Source organism: Rhinolophus hipposideros (genome assembly GCF_964194185.1).
Source record: "Rhinolophus hipposideros genome assembly, chromosome: 24".
NCBI classification, from domain to species: Eukaryota; Metazoa; Chordata; class Mammalia; order Chiroptera; family Rhinolophidae; genus Rhinolophus; species Rhinolophus hipposideros.
The window spans coordinates 29207084-29224496 of NC_138070.1; the positions used below are offsets into that span (position 1 = coordinate 29207084).

Here is a 17413-nt window from a genome sequence, read left to right on the forward strand (position 1 = left end):
GTGATAAATATTGACATGAAACAAACAATGAAATGTTTAAGATTGCAGAAAAACTCCAGATAAAATTTTATGCCACTGGAAAAAAAAAAACCCAGAAAAACCTTCAGAAACTGGATAATGACAGATAAATTTCAGAGTAAGCAGCATTTTTAACATTATGAGACTGAGCTGGCTGTACAGTCTAAGGTAGAATGTAACTTAAAGAAATTTTCCTAATTTATTTCTGGCCATCATCAAAGATGATACTGTGTAACCAGAAGAGAATTGAACTAAGATTAAAAAAAAAAAAAAAACAGATTAGAAAACATAAGATGACACAAGCATTCAAGGGATGAAGTGTCAGGCAGATCTGAGATGGTAACCTTGGCCTTCTTTTGTTTGTGTCCCTTTGTCCTTCCACTTCCTATGCTGAAATCTTCACACCAGGCAATGATTCCTCCTACTTTTCTTGTGCACAAAAAGGGCTTCAGAGACTATCAACTAAAGGTTTTCTTCTGTGAAAAAAGGTTCTTTTTTCTAGTTAGGATTTGGCACTCCTTTCTTGTGCCTCAAAAGAGGCATGCAAGCAAATCTTTCTTCACATCAACCCAAGAAATGTGGGCTTTTTTCCCCCTCGTTCAGAGAAGAACTTTTCATGTACCAAAAAAACAAAGATTGATCCTCCCATCCCATTTGATAGTTTGTTAGCAATGCATTAGAACTCCATCAAGTCACTGAAAAGAAGTCTCCCCATTCACACAAAGAAAAACCTAGGCTAAGAGACTTGTTGGGGGCCTTAGGGTGACCATTCTCCATTAAAATCCTTGAGAGTTCAAAAGGAACCAGCACTCAGTGTGAGCTCTAAAGAATGATAAACCTTGATGTCTGCCTTTTTCTTTTTACAAAGAATAGCTGGTTGGCTGGTAAAATGTGAAGGCAATTTCAAAGAGAATTCTATCAGGAGTCCGCTATTTTACTCTCATAAGATTTCAGGTGCAAACCTCAAAGCCACAAAATGTATTGCAGGCCTACAGAAAAGCATATAAATCATTAGTGTCCAACTTGAGCGATGTTCACAAAGTAAATGCATGCAGATCAAAGAATAGAACACAGTGGCCTGAAAGCCTCGTGGCACCCTCCCCCAGAGGTACCCACCACCTTCCCCCATGATCTATCTACCTATCCTCTGTAAGATGGCAGGAGGGCAGGCACTCAGTCCCACCACGGTGACTCCAGGCTGGTTCAGACTCTGTAAGCCTAGAAGACTAAGTCTGCTCCTGGGTTTGATTTTTCAGGAGTTACAATAGAGATTTTGAGGTGTTTCCTAAGGAGCCTCTTCCTTGGTGGACCCTGAATTCCAGTTTAGGACTTCCAAGCAAAAACATTGTGTTGTTATTAAAATTAATTATCCTGACTTTGAAATTAAATTGATTAAATTAAATATTCCTTCTATATGCATTATAACGGAGGAAATGTCCCCAGTCCTACCAAAGACCAACCTCTCCACTTAGCGGTTCTGGAGCGGGCCTTTCCGGTACCCTCAAGCACTTCACCTGAGTCTTCTGCAAAACCACTTTCTCCCTCCCTGTTGAAGCATTCACATCAGTAAATCTGCAGAGTATCTCCTATACTTATTCAAATTTTATTATTAATTTATTAAAATAAAAAAGTGTGTACTTTTCTAAACTTGTCATACTCAATAAAATGTTTACATTAAACAAAACTTTCCCTTGAGTTCACTTTCATGCTCACCTACCACACCGTCTGCTCATTCTCACACACAATAAAAATTCTGAAGAGTTGTTACAGTCCGTCTACTTCCTCACCTCAAAGACCTTCCTCGGCACACTCCAATTGAGCTTTCATCCCCACCACTCCCCTGAAACTGCACGTTTTAAAATGTCTACTGTCAAATCCAAGGCTCACTCCTAGGGTTCTCATGTTACTTGACCTCTCTGCACCATCCATACCCTTCTTCACTCTTTATCTCCTAACACTTGGTAGGAAACTTCCCTGGTTTCCTTCCATCTCTGGCAGCCTCTTCATAGCCTCCTTTAGTGGCTGTACTGCCAGGCTCCCCCCACACACCCCCCCTTCTCTTTCCTAGTTTCCATTTCTTTGGAGCACATTCCAGCCTTTAGGGCTTTTGCAGTAGCTCTGCCTGGATGCTTTGACAACTTCCTCCTTGTTCAAATCTCAGAATCCGTGCACCTCCTCAGTAGGCCTCTCCTGTTCACCCTCCCTCACATTCCTCTGCTTTAATATCCTGCAAAGAATTTATCATCAATTAAGTGATGTATGTATTTCTGTATTGTCTGTCCCATCCCCGAAATGACTGCATGAGGGCACCGTCATCCTCAGCACCTAGAACCATGCCTGACACCTCAGGCCGTCAACAGCTCTTTCTTGAATGAACGTATGGTACAGTCTTCTCCTGCCTTAGGAGGGAATTTGTTACTTAACAAAAACCCTCTTAGGATGAATTCTCATAGATAAGAATGATGTACACAACTGCTTCCACAGTTAAGAAATTAGGTATATATAGACATCAATCTTTGTAACAGCTTTAATGAGCTAGAAAGAAATAAAAAAAACACACAGGGAGAGAAAAGTAAATTACACGTGACATTATCTAGTACTATAAACTAGCAAATCAGAATATTCTGAGGGAACTTGAACTCCCACCAACTACAGAACTGCAAAAGTACATGAAATTCAGCTGTTCCCAAGGTACACAAAATCAAAATCAAAACCAGTCCTTGTTCACCTGAAACTAATATAAAATAATATTGAATGTCAACTGTAACTAATAAAAATAAGTAATTAAAAAAAATAACAGTCCTTGTAAATGCAATTAATACACTGAAAACCAAATATGGTATTAGAAAAAATCCTCAAAAAAAAACAAAAAAATTTCTGAGAAGTCCAGCTATCATAACTCAAGGTGTATATCTTGATGTATAACTGTACAGTTTCTCAAGTTTTCCCATCTATGATCTTGTGCCATGCCACGACAACACTGTAACATTAATTCAGTTATCACCATCCCCATTACATACAGAGTTCAGCACACAGTGGTCAAAAAGCAGGCTTAAGTTAGCACAGCCAAGCTCAGTGGTAGGGTAGTTCTGGGACTAGAATAGACATCTCACTCCTCCAGGGGGGCCTCCAACCTGCTTTGGTTAACAGGATGGGCAGAGGTTCAGGGATAACAATCAGAAATGTTGGAAATCTCACAAATCTCACATAAACAGTATTCTCTCGTGTAACAGGCCCATGGAAAGCCCTTATGCAAAACCTGGTGCCTTAACATGACCTTCCAGTAGCCTACTATGGATCAGGCTTCCTCTACCCCCACATGAATTTGGGGCTGCTGCATGAATTTGGATGACAGACAACTGAGCTCCAAAACCAGAGCCTGTTTTAGGCTCTTCAACCACTATCTGCTCACTACATGACCAAGGGCAAGTTAATTTACTACTCAAGCCTTAATTCCCTCCTCTATAAAAATGGGAATAACAGTAATAATAGTTCTACTCCCTCAGGCAGAACTATGAAATAATAAGGTGAAACTATGAAATAAAACCCCACAACAGGCAAAAAGAAAACACTGGAAAATGTTCATTGTTGTGGTTGTTCTGGTTATTAATATAATTCTTTTAACATTTATTTATTTAAGTGTGTTTTTCCAGAACCCATCAGCTCCAAGTTAAGTAGTTGTTTCAGTCTAGTTGTGCAGGGCGCAGCTCCCAGTGGCCCACGTGGGGATCGAACCGGCAACCTTGTTGTTAAGAGCACCGTGCTCTAACCAACTGAGCTAACCAGCCACGCCAATATAATTTTTAATATACCCTAACGATTCATGTTCATTTCTAGGGTTAAAAGGAATGCAGCACCTCAGGTTCTTTACCTGCTATTGTGTAAACAGAATATACTTGAAATTCAAGTCATACAGATTGTAAACTCTCCACTAAGAGTAAAGGTTTGTCCAGCTAAGAAATGTACAGGATATTGTAGATTCAAAATTATAGTTGAACATAGACTATATGTTAGTTCGATTTTGTAGCCTCAATTTCAGCAAAATATTTTTTTACTGTTTGGAGAGTTCCAAACACAACACTAGACAACATTTTTTATGCTATGTCAACTAACCATACAAAATTGCCTTTGTTAATGTTATTCTAGTTCCTATTATGCTCATTTTTGTAGTGTATTTTAATCTTCTCAATTTCATTCAAAATTCTGACATAATGACAGGCAATAGCAAGTATTGGTAAGGATGCAGGAAACTAGAACCCTCACACACTGCTGGTGAGAATGTAAAATGATGTAGACACTATGGAAAACAATCTGATGTTTCCTCTAAAGGCCAAATATAGTTACACAATGACCCAGTGATTTGTCACCAAAGTATAATAAACCCAAGGGAAATAAAACCATATGTTCACATAAAAACTTGTACATGAATTTTCACAGCAGCATTATACATAACAGCTATAAAGTGGAAACAACCCAAAAGTCCATCAGCTGATGAATGGATAAATAAAATGTGGTATATCCATATAATGGAATATTACTCAGGGAAAAAAAAGAAATACAGATAAACTCAACAAGAACGAACCTTGAAAACTTTGTTCTGCTAAGTGAAAGAAGCTAATAATCACAAAGGACCTAATCACATACTGAAGGATCCCATTTATATAAAATTTGCAGAATAGGCAAATCAATAGAAATACAAAGTAGATAAGTGGTTGCCTAAGGATTGGGATGAAATGAGGAGTTAAAGAGTGATGGCTAAAGAGATGTGGAGTTTCTTTTGGGTTACGAAAATATTCTAAAATGCATTGTGGTAACAGATGCCTAACTGTGAATATGCTAAAGCCACTGAATTGTACAGTTTAAATGACTGAATTTCATGGTGAATTATACCTTGATAAAGCTGTTTTAAAAAGGTGGGCTTTTAAATCAATGCAAACCTTCTAGGAGCAATTTGGCAATAAACATCAAGAACGTGTGTGTGTGTGTGTGTGTGTGTGTGTGTGTGTGTGTGTGGAGAGAGAGAGACAGAACAATATTTGCTACTACAATAAATGTAAAGGCATTTCTGATGAAAACAACTTGAGAAAGTTCCAGAGGCAAGAGAAATTTAGGACATGTTCAGGGACTAGTAACTATGAGAGAGAAAAGCCTCAAACAGTAATTAGAATGGGCCTATAAAAGACTTCAAGTTGAAGAATTACAATTCCCAAACTTCATGAACTGGTTGTATCAGAATTACCTGGGGAACTAGGAGAAAACACAAATTGCAGAGTCTCACTCCTGAAAATTTTGCTTCCGACAACTACAGAGGTTGAGAAAAGAGCAGGAACCTTTGTTTATAATCCTCCCCAGGAGATTCTGATGTCAGCCAGATCCAGCTAACTCTGCCACAAAAAGGAATGAAAAATATTTTATCATGGCCAATAACTCTTTTTGGAAAATCATTCTAGAAGTAATCTAAGGGATTGATTATAACAAGGCCAAGAACTGCGCTAGGCAAAGATTAGAGCTCTGAATTCTTACTTCAACTTAGCAATATTAATAGATATTCATACACAAACGTTCAGTGCCCAAAGTTTTCACCTTAAAAAAGACATTTTGACTACTAAACAAAAACTTAGCAAGAAGCCTTAAACCTTTCTTCAAAGAAAAAACCAAAAAACTTACCAGTTTCCCTAATATGTTTGTGGTAATTTATGTCTTAGAATTCTGAAAAGACTTGGGTGGTTGTTCATTGAGGTGGTCTTCCTTGCAAACCAGATTATTCTCATGGGCATTTGATTTTCCAGCTTCCCTTTGCTGCATAACATGCAAATCTATTCCACACATTTATCAAGAATATTTGAAATAACTTGTATGTAAATGTGGATTTATGAGGAACATTTAAAGACTCAAAGATTGATATAAATGACTCATCAAATCATACTGTGCATCCCTGTTTTTCAACTATGGATAATGGATTCACATAGCTCTCAGCATAATTCCTCCAGCACCTTTTTGAACAGTGGCATTTATTCACAAGACAAATGACGGGTACAAGCACAATCTGTGGCCCTGGCACACCTGTACACAGATAGCTATCTGGCCCACATATCTCAAGCTCTTTTGTTGCACTAGCAATTGCAGTAACTAAATAGCAGACTTGCAGGTGGGTCTTCTGGGGCCCTGAAAGCCTTTCTTACAGATGGTTCTGGGTGGTAACTATGATTTGACAATCACAAATCCAACTTGTTAGCATAAAATACGGGATAATGTAAAGGGGCGTAATCTTAAGTGTAAACTACTTCCTCAATAAATTCAAGTGCTTTAAAATGTTTTAACTGGAAAAAAAGAATCTTAAAATTGCTTAGAGAAAATTATTCTAGAGCACAATTTTCCTAATTTAACACTATGTATAAAATACAAGAGAAAACCCGTGTAACAATGTGTTTACCTCAAACTCCTGGAACATACAGCCTTTTGTTCAAATAGACTGAACCATAGCACTGACCCAGGACTAAGCAGCAAATTGATATTGGTTTGAAGTAATTCCCTTTATATCCAGTTCACTCCCCCTGTGAACAGGTTAATGTGGGCCTCATCTTTTGTTCATTTTCAAATTTTCATTCCTCAACCTTACTTCTTTGTTTGCAAAGTTATATATGAAACACAGAATGGTCAAAAACAAGCATTTGATTAACAAGTGAGGCAGTTATTACTGCCTTCATTAAAAAAATCTATCTTACTGGCATATAATTAAGACTTGTAATCTAAATTCTACCTCCTACATCTTAATAAAACTACTATAGTCTGCCCGCGTCTACTGGTCTAGTATACAGAGTTGTCTTCTTCTACAAGCCAGGAATTTCTTAAAGTATTTTCTCAGTACAGCGTAGTAGGAAAATATTGGATATGAAGGCAAGTAAAAGTTCTTTATCTTAACCTGGAATAATAGCAACTATCTTACCTAATTCACAGGCTCAGTGTTAAGATAGAGTGGGTTGTTTGTTACAGTATAGTACAATGGTAGAGAATGTATCACAAATGTTGATAACTAAAGTATGATCACCACAGGTTAAGTATTTGATCATGAGGGTATCTTGTCCAGAAAAGTCTACTTTCCAATTAAAAGACTTTTTAACGCATTTTTATTATTAAACAATTGATTTGGGAATAAGTATCTCTTAACTGTAGACAAGGGTTCTCAACAGATATATTTCACTAGAAAATATGTATATTTCAACTTAATATTGATAGAATTTTAAAATTATGTGATTAGCATTTACTTCCATAAGTACAGACGAAATAGTGGCATCATGTTCCTGTTTAGAAATTTCAGCCACATCTTTGCAAACACTTGCCGGACCATTTCATTCAGATGTAGTCCACAACACGTTGGGCACATTTGCAAATCCAGTGAAGGAATTAAATGAGACCACAAAATTAGACTCCCCTAACAGATGCTCTTTATTTTGAAAATCAGCATAATCATAGTTTATCTGATTGAAAAAGCATACTGTGGAAATTCGATGTTACTTAAAAAACAACTAGTAGAATAGTTAGTGATAATTATAGCTGTTACCATTTACTGAGCACCGATCACATGCCAGGCATTGTGAATTGTCCTGAGTATTTAAATTCTCAGTATGTCTTTAAATATCTAAGATTTAAATATTTAAATACTAAGACGCCTTGAGTATTTAAATACTCAATCTCACTTAATTCTCACAACCAAAAACTGTTATTTGTCCAAGGTCATAACACTGATAACTGTTATTTGAACCCAACTCCCTTCTAGTACAGGGATCTTTTTCCTTCTCTGATGCACAGCTTTCCTCCTAGGCAAAGCTACCAGAATCCAAGTATGGCTTGGACCAGCTGCTACCCCCTTGATTTCCCACCAGATACTGCAATCACAAGGCTAGGCTTGATCTTAAAGGAACCAGAGAAGGTTATAATTCACCAAACCCACAAACAGATTTAACTAAGCAAATTAGTCAACAGCCAGAGAGCTGAGGTAACTCCAAAGCTATAGTGAGGGGTGCCATTATAAATATTCAAATAATTTTTAAAAACACAGTAAGATTTATTAAATATTCAGTTCTTTAGGAACTTAAGAACAGATTGGAAGATTATTCAGCAGAAAGAGAAAATATAAATAACAATTATTCATCATGTGAAAAAAAAAGAAAGCTATCTGTGTGTACAGAACAGAACACAGCAGCCCTGAAATATTAACTGAATCAATTCATATCAGGAAAACTGATTACTCCGAATATTTTTTCTGGTTCTCTCATGTCTATGCATTTCTCTAACAGTGGAATTGCTGGGCTTTAGAGCCTGCATGTTTTTCACTTTCTAGGTAACGCCAAACTGTTTTCCAAAGCAGTCAGACCAATTTATATTCCTACAAGCCAGGTATGAATGTTCCTACTGCTCAACAGCTTCAGGATTTGGTATAACCAACTTTACTTAGGTGTAGAGTAACATGGTACTGTGGTTATAATTTGCATTTCCTTGATTATTAACAAGATTGAACACTTTTTTATGTGTTTATTAGACATTTAGATTTCTCCTTTTCTGAAGTGCTTGTTGAAGACTCTTGCCCATTATTCTATTAGTGCAGGTAACATCTTATTTAAGAAACCGTTCTCTATACTGAAGTCATGAATATCTTCTATATTAACTTCTAAAAGCTTTATTATTTTGCCTTTCATGTACCATGCTTCCTGGGTCATAAATCATGAATATGTGTGAAACTGTTTCTGGACTCCTTATGGTGCTCTATTGATCTATTAGTCTATCTCGGTGCCAATATTACACAGTCTTAATTATTATAGCTCTTCTTGATCTCTATTAGAGAAGTTTTCCCAATTTCTTTCTCTTTTCCAAGAGTGTCTTGCCTTTTATTGGGCCTTGACAAAAATTTTCATATCAGTTTGTCTAGGTTATTTGAATGTGCTGGAATTACATTAAATCTATGTCAGTATAAGACACCTTACAATAATCAATCTTCCAATCCTTGAACCAGTGTCTCTCTATTTGTTTGGGTTTTGTTTAAAGTCACTCAGTGAAGCTTTAGAATTTTTTCTGTAAAGGTCTTATACATATTTTGTTAGACTAAAATACGTCTCCTACAGCTTATAACTGTTGAAAACCATGAATCTGAAAAAAAAAGATATAATTTTTTAAACAATGCATAAAAGATATTTTTGATGAGACACCTCGAGTTTGGGATAAGTGTGTATATATATATATATATATATACATGTATATATATATACACACACACACACACACACACATATATAAAAGAATATAAACTTTCTTAAAGTTTGGAAATGAAACAAAGCTCATCAAGCACAATTACTGCTACATAATTTAGTTTTCATTCCAGAGTTACTGTTTTGTAGTTTACGTCACATGTCACTCCAACAGGTTTAATGTACTTAAGAAAACTTGCAGTCACATAAACAAGTACCCTAAACATCTATTGATCATTGGTCCTCATAGTTATCAAATTATGAAGTAAGTAAAACCCTAAGTAATTTGAATTCGTCAACTTCAAGAGAAAAAGAAGATGAATAAATGATGAGTAGGAGACTGAAATCTCATTAACATACACACCATTGCCTGAGATTGAGAAATCCAGACACCTTGCTCCTTAGTCTTGGTTCCCACCACTCTCACATGACTCACTAAACTTCTATCTCCTTTTTCCCCTTTGTAAAGTAGTTACCAACCACACTGTCCTGTCAATGTCACACATTATAGATTAAACATAAACAGGTGCCTTAGAAAAGACACTAAAAAGTTAGTCAAACACAAAGCAATAGTCAAAGGAATTACAGTTGTCCCACTAGCAGAAGGACATTATAAGGTTCCCTGTAATCATGATTTGCAGCAAGACTGAAAATAACCACCTTAGATTGGCCTCCAAATCTTCGAGTAGTGCTGGGCAAATGGTAGGATTTGCCTACAAAAATAAGAATTTTGAAGATGGAAAACTTCAGAAATCACTTTGAATATCTTAAGTTAATTGTATTCACTCCATTAGTCCTCCAAACATTTTAGAATCCAATAAGTAAAAGGCATTCTTGTACTGCATTCTGTATGAGGAGGCTAAAAAATATCCATAGCTTCAACAGGAAGCAAGAAATAAACACAAATGATTGCCACACAATACAAATTAAGCACTCAATAAATGTTACTATTCTTGTAGGATATTCACAGACAAAAGGGATCATTTTCAAATATGTGGTCAACAGGGCCTCAGCAAGGAGTACGTGCTTTCAACTAGCTCTAGTTCAGGGGTTGGCAAACTACAGCCCATGAGCAGCCCAACACCTGCTTTTATATGGTCTGTGACCTAAAAATGGTTTTTACATTTTAAAATGGTTAAAAAGAAAAAAACAACAAAGGAAATACAATACTTGAAAAGACTAAAAATATTTTGTGACACATGAAAGTTATAGTACTTCACGTTTCAGGGTCCATAAATAAAATTTAATTAGAACACAGCCATGCTTTCATACTATTAGGCTGGTGCAAATTAATTGCGATTTAAAAGGTTAAAAATAACTGCAAAAACCACAATTACTTTTGCACCAACCTAATATGTGGGTGGAGGAGAGTAGGTGTGATAAGAGCCATATCACCAGCCAAGCCACAAATATTTACTCCCTAGTTCTTTTGTTGTTGTTGTTAAGTTACAGTTGACATTCAATATTATTTTATATTAGTTTCAGGTGTACAGCATAGTGGTTAGACATTTATATAATTTATGCAGTAATTTACCCCCCATTAGTCTAGTACCCACCTGGCATTATACATAGTTATTGCAACACTATTTCACTCCATGCTGTATTTTACATCCCCATGACAATTTTGTAACTACCAATTTGTATTTCTTAATCCATTCACCTTTCTTTCCCAGCTCTCCAATGCCCCTCCCCTCTGGCAACCACCAGTTTGTTCTCTATATCTATGAGTCTGTTTCTGTTTTATTTGCTTATTTTGTTCTTAGGTTCCACATATAAGTGAGATCATATGGTATTTGTCTTTCTCAGTCTGACTTATTTCACTTAGCATAACACCCTCAAGGTCCATCCATGTTGTCACAAACGGTAAGATTTCATTCTTTTTTATAGCCGAATAACATTTCATTGTGTATGTGTACCACATCTTCTTTCTCACATCGTCTATTGTCAGCCACTTGGGTTGCCTCCATATCTTGGCAATTGTAAATAATGCTGCAATGATCATAAGCGTGCATAAATCTTTTCAAATTAGTGTTTTGGATTTCTTCGGATAAATACTCCCTGGTTCTTTACCAAAAAAGTTTACCAATCACTGCTCTAGAAGGGTAGATAGGATTTTGGTGGGCAGAGAGGAACATTCCATTTGAGAAATGAAGGAGTGAAAACATGAAGGAACACCCCAGAATATTGTAGGGAAAATGGAAAGACCAGTTTGGCTAAAGCAGAGGATTCAAAATCAGTAAACAGTTACTGAGACACAATTGCTATATGCTTTGTTATTGAGGCATTTATACTATTATGGTAAGTGATAAGCATTCTCCTACATAGTCTATGAGATTGGTACTATTATTATCCTCATAATTAAGAAACTAGTTAAACGATTTGATAAAGAAACTAAGGCTTGGAGGGAGGGGGATAGTAAAAGAGGGTAAAGGGGGTCAAATGTATAGTAATGGAAGGAGAACTGACTCTGGGTGGTGAACACAAAAAAGAAACTAAGGCTTACGGAAGTAATGGATCCAAGATCATAGCTAATCAACTGAGTGAATCTAGGTTCCTTTACCCCCAGACCCCACATTGTTAAATGCTATACAATATCAAACCTCCACACAGGGTAGTAAAAGGAAATACATCTACAAAGGTCAGTTATAGCAAAATTGACAATGTTTTCAAATATTGGTATAAAAGAATCTGATTTTTTTCTGTAGGCTATGATTCTTTAATTGTGTTTAAAAGGACAGTTGTCCCACAAGCTGGTCCAAGTGTTCCACACTTAAAATCAAACAATTGTGGCCTTTTCCTAAATCACACAAGAGAAAAAAATGTGAGCTTGATTTTCTCAAGTTTCTCCCAGAAATCTTTAAATCTTTGAAAAATGGTACGCTATAAAAATCAATAAGTTGCAGACAAGTTTGGGAAAATTCAGCTGCTTGTGCTTAGCTCAACTTTTTTTCAAATGGATTATGTGCTCAACAGATGTCATTTTACTATTTTAAGTTCAAATGATTAATTGAATATATTCATTCAGTAACAGTTAACTCAATTCTCTGGAAGTTGTTAAGATTAAGGTGTTCTTCAAAAGAGTAATGTTTCTGGAGGAGTTAACATAAGCACTAAAAAAAGTCAGACATCTATCTATCAGTTGAACTAAAGAAACAAAAAGATAAATACACTGTATGAGGACTTAGTGCTACATACTTGGGAAGACCCATCCCTACGGGACTAAGTCTAAGCCTGCACTGTTCAATAGAAGTCATGCAAGCCACATACATAATTATAAATCTTCTTGTGGCCACACTTTCAATAAGTAAAAACAGAAAAAATTAACTGCAATGTATTTTATTTAAACTAGTATATACAACATATTATTTCAATATCTAATCAATATTTTAGAAATTGAAGTACTCTGGCTTTTTTTTTTCATACTAAATCTCGAAATCTGGTGTGTACTTCACATTTACACAGTAGCATATTTCAAGTGCTCCATAGACCACACTGGACAGCACAGAACTAAGGAACAGCCCTTCAAAGATCACAGCAGGAAAGAAGCTGTGGGTTACAATCAGAGCAGGACCTGGAAAGTGACAGACTTGGGTAAAGAAAGGAAGTATGTAGTTCCAATATTCTAATGTTGAAATGAGAGTTCAACTAAGAAATGAATAACAACAACAGATTACCTTCAAAGATAGTAATCTTTTAGCAATCTGTATGTTTGGTGTTCTTAAAATATTGCATGGTATTGAATTCATAATGATTGTTTCCACATTTTAATCAGTGATCATTGTGATTTGGGAATATCCATAAACCCCTTCCTCTCTCTCCATTACCTCTGCCCAATTTCTAAAGTATTTAAAATTTATCCCAAAAGACCTACTTCTAGGTGCTTTCCACAACTTGAACAAATTTAAAATCTACACAAGTATGGGCAATGGAAAGCCACTGAAGGATTTTGAAAAGGGAACGGAAATAATGTTTCAGTACAGTATCAACCTCACAAAAGGAGCTGTAGGAGATAAACTGAAAAGGCACCAGTTCAGAATGTTCCACGTAAGTCTCAAACTAGGGTTATAACATTGATAGTAAAAGGACAGAGGCCAGATACACTTTAGCAGTGATTCAACTAAATCTCGTCAACAGTATAATGCCAGAAGAGGGAAAGGAAGGCTTCAGCAGAGAATGACCAAAATAATAAAGTCAGAAAAACCTCCCCTCTCAACCTTCCTGCCGCTTGCAATACCATACTTAGCTGGCAGGCAGAAACTTTCTGCAGACTTTGTTTAGCAAATATTTGCTTTTTCTTCACTCACTGGCTCTTTCTAGACACCAGACCAAATTCTCACTTGCTAATCTATTAAAATACCTATGATAAATTTAAACAGTAGTCAATAAATACTGCTTCTGAAAAAACAAATTGCTAGACAGGGTGTGTCTATACTCTTTGGAAAGGAGGTGGGGTGGGGGAAGACCGTATTTTAGTGGTAATAGGTCACAGGACATCAGCCTTCAACTTTAAAACAAACTCTGACTAAACAATTCAAACATTGCAGTGACAGGATGTTTAATAGTTTACTATTTTTGCCAAATGAAACTATATAGTTACCATATGATTACCAGTGCTTAAAATGTGAAATTAAGGAAATCAACATTATAGGTCAATATTTCTCAACACTTTGATTAAATCTGCTTGTTACTCAGAAACCTATCCCATTAGATTATGTGTTTAAAAGGTAAAATAAAATGTTGTAATTCTTTTAATTCAGAGGATCTCACGATGCCCCCCTTCAAGTAATGGGGAAAACCACTGAAAGTGGCAAATTATCAATGAAGTCATTAGGCACCTATCGACATTAAAAAAAAAAAAAAAGTATCATGATGACAAGTTTGTAAAAATGTTTTATACACACACATGAAAAAGATTTGAAGCACACCAAAATATCAGCGGAGGTTATCTCTGGAAATCGTACTTTAGGTAATTTTTTTTTTACATGGTTTCTACATTTTCTGTTTTCTACAACGACCTTGCATTATTTTTAAAAGTGAAAGAAAAAAATAAATTTAGACAAGTGGAAATTGAAGTAGTGTCAATCAATTCAGGATTACATTGGATTATGCTATCCCTTATACCAGCATAATCTCTAAGTAAAAAGCAGTCAGGGCCCTTGAAGACATGAATTTTGCCTGATTTATAATACGCACTGAATTACATTCACATGTACAATATGTATGCGACGCATACATTACTATCTGGTGGAGGATGCTGCAACACATTAAACTAAAAATGGCTGAGAGAGAGCGGTTGAGCACCCTGACAAAACTAACAGGGCAGAGCCAAGAGTGGATGCTCAGGGAATAAATAGGACTCAGAAGGTGGAGGACACGTCTCGGTCCAAAATTTTTCAATGTAAATCTGCTACTAAATTGTTTCCCTTAAAATGGTTCGGTTTTATGTGTTTCACTTCAATTTATTAAAAAGAGTAAAGCTAGAAGCTACTTTCCAAATATCTCAGATTGAATCAACACTGCTTTCAACTCGGCTTTGCCTAAGCGACCCCTTTCGTTTTCTCAATTCTGGAGCAACATCTAAGAAGGGACATACGTGGGAACTACTGCGATGCCGGGGATGGAGTGGGCAGAGCACCGACAACACAGTACACCTTCCTCCGGCCAAAGGGCTCACAGCAAAAAGCTAAGCGATCACCAAGGAACCGGTCAGAAAGAGAGGCCACGAAACAGTGCCGAGTGATTTTATTTTTAATACAAGTTAAGTACTGAAGAGCTTTGGGGAGTGATGATGAGCCCGGCCAGACTTGCACAGACGAGGGCGAGTCAGACCCCGGGGTGGCCTGGGTGGGACTCATCACACACGGTCCTCGATGACAGCACCCCCACCACGTGTGCTCAGGCACACACAAATTATCGACTGGAAGTTGACCGAAATCCAACAAATCCGCCAAGCCGGGCGAAACACGCCCGCCCGCAAACCGCCCGCAGCGCCACGTCGACTTTCCGTGAGACGGGGGACCTGACACCAGGCCACAGACCGACAGACACTTCATGAAAGGTGCTGACCGGCTGGAAACCACCGCGCCGTCCACCCGCTCCCCAGAGGCCTGATGCCCGCCTTCGCACTAGCGCCGAGCCAAGGTGGCCCTCGGCCCGCGCCCAGCGCACCCGGGCCCCCGTGTGCCAAAACCGACCCCAACGTGCCATCCCCAAGTCCCTCCAAGCGGGGCCTCCCCGGGTCCCGGTGACGCCCACTCGTAAACAGGGGACGGGGAACCCGCAATCGATAGCAGATGGCGGCGAGGCCTCCCGAGACAAAGCAGGAGCCCCTTCCGAAGGACCCTCCGGGGCGCGGGCCAGCTGCCCGCACAGCCCCGCGGCCCGCGCCGCGCCGCCCCCGGCCCGGGCTAGGGAACACGGCCCGCCGCACCCCCAGCGCCCGTCCAACCGCCGCCGCAGGAGCGCGCCGGGCGCCCAACTGCCGTCCCGGCCCAACCAACGCAGGCAGGGGAGGAGAGGTGCGCGCGGCCGGCGGAGCGTGCGAGCCACTCGGGGGTCGCAGGGGGGAGGCTGCGCGCGGCGAGGGCAGGGGCGAAGCGGCGCCGAAGCCATGGCGAAACGCAGTGCCCGGAGGGACTCCTCTAGGGGGTTTTGCCCCTTTCCCCTTAGAAGGTGCAGATGGTTTGACCCCCCACCCCGAGTGAGGTGCCGCGTCCCAGCCCCGGCTGGACTGTACCATCGGGCGGTGCCGCCGGGATTTCTCCCCCCCACCACCACCATCAATTCCCCCCCCACCCGGGTCCGCGGTCGGTTGGCCCCGGCCGGGCTCTGAGACGCGGAAAGAGCTTGGCGCCATTTTGGGTGGGACTAAGCAAAGACGAAACACCCTCCCAGCCGGTGGGGTACTCTGGACGCTGGCTTATCCGGTTCCCTAAATCCTTTAGGTACTTACACGACGTTGGGTGAGGGGAGCTGGAAGATCAGCGGGTCCCCGATCCTCTCTCCCTAGGGGTGATGGAAATCAAACCCCCCCCGCCACCTCCAGGTGGTTCTTCCCGCCGCAGAGTGGGAGCAGTATAAAAGGCGGGGCTTCCTTAGCATAATCTGCCTGGCAACCTGATCTCGGCGTTATGTGATTGGTTGAACTCTGTAAACTCCATGCCCTGCCTAGAGACAAGTAATGCTGGGGCAAACTGACAGGCCCAGATTTAAGACTCATGACGAAGATCCTGAGACGCTAATTCAGGCGGCAGAAAAGCCAAAAGGAGATTCGCACGATGGCCCAATGACTGAAGACCTCTTTATTTCGTGCTCTGCTGTTCCTTTAAAACCCAATCAAAGAGCGAGTCTCAGGCAGCGCTCGCCTGCGTTTGTACTCTAAGCCAATCAGAAAAGCCGACTCTTATGATTCAGGGTCGACTGAGCTCTGAGGGACCTGCGGGCGCCGGGGCGGGGAAATGTCCGGCCTCTGGACCCCAGGTGGAGAGTTTGGACTGCTGGTTGGAGTTCGGAGGCAGCCCCCCACACACCCAAGAGGCCAGTGTCCTGAAGCGGCCTTCCTGCCCGGCGCGCAACTGAACCGGTGGTCTGCGCGGAAACCCACTTCCCGGCCTCTAGTATGGTCGGAATGTGCCGTGGGGGCCGGTCGTTCCTAGGAATGACGGCGCTTCCCTCCACCTCGGACCCGCCGGCTCTGTGTTCAGTCCCTGCCAAACCCTGGAACACCTCACTGCGCCTCCTTTGCCCTTACCATTCTGAAAAAGGAAATGATTCCGGAACATGAAGTGTTATTCAACACTGGTCAATCAGTGATTTAACTCCTTTCTTAACCTGAGACTTCCACATCCTGCCATCCCTTAAAATTATTCCCAAAGGGCAGCCCGGTGCATGAAAATAAAGTCAAGCTTTGGAGCAAGACACCCTTGAGCTCTAATCACCCTTAATAAGAATGGTAGCTGTATATCAAAGAGACCTTGAACCTTTGGGCCTTCACTGAGCAGTTTTCCCATCTATGAAATCTACCTGGCTACATCATTTTGAAGATTAAATGAGAAAGTATTGATGATAAAACATAAAATTACTGAACTATTGGCTAACCAAGGAAAAGAGAGTACAACTAAGCAAAAGGGGAGAATGGAAAACCCACAGGGGAG

General features: G+C 39.6%; 1 protein-coding gene across 1 annotated transcript in view; it reads right to left on the minus strand.

Annotated features, from left to right (window-relative positions):
• PRDM10 (PR/SET domain 10) overlaps window positions 1–16327 on the minus strand; it is a 91411-nt gene extending 75084 nt beyond the window's left edge. The window contains exon 1 of the mRNA XM_081037718.1: window positions 16213–16327. The gene's annotated coding sequence lies outside the window, so the exon portion shown is untranslated. The remainder of the gene's footprint in view (window positions 1–16212) is intronic.
• Window positions 16328–17413: the final 1086 nt, after the last annotated feature.